Source organism: Habropoda laboriosa, unplaced genomic scaffold (genome assembly GCF_001263275.1).
Source record: "Habropoda laboriosa isolate 0110345459 unplaced genomic scaffold, ASM126327v1 scaffold42, whole genome shotgun sequence".
NCBI lineage: Eukaryota > Metazoa > Arthropoda > Insecta > Hymenoptera > Apidae > Habropoda > Habropoda laboriosa.
In genome coordinates this window covers 1,400,866-1,401,329 of record NW_017100181.1, presented here as the reverse complement: position 1 = coordinate 1,401,329, position 464 = coordinate 1,400,866, and positions in this window count along the sequence as shown.

Here is a 464-nt window from a genome sequence, read left to right as displayed (position 1 = left end):
CCACACGTTACTTTATATATTTAAACTATGTAATTACTGACTCAATATGTTCAAGCAAAATTACTGTGTTTGTAATTTAATTTATATATTGTTTTGAGTACATATATACTAAGTACAAATTATTTAGTTAAGTTTACAATTTTTTCTATTAGAAGCAGCCTTTATCATGATATTAAATTTTAAATATTAGCAGCAACAATGATTATATTATATCATATTTCTGATTTATTAAAGTAATTTAAAAACAGTCATTATTATCATTAATATGTACATGTCATATGTAATACGGTAATATGACTTTAGATACTACATTACGTAAATTTTGTACATAAAAAACTTAAACGATCTGTTGAACTTATATTGTTGATCAATCTTACACATTTTTTGAACGTTTACAATATATTTTGCGTCAGCATTGCTTCATATATTTGAATATAATGTAATATAAAGAACCACTAATTTGT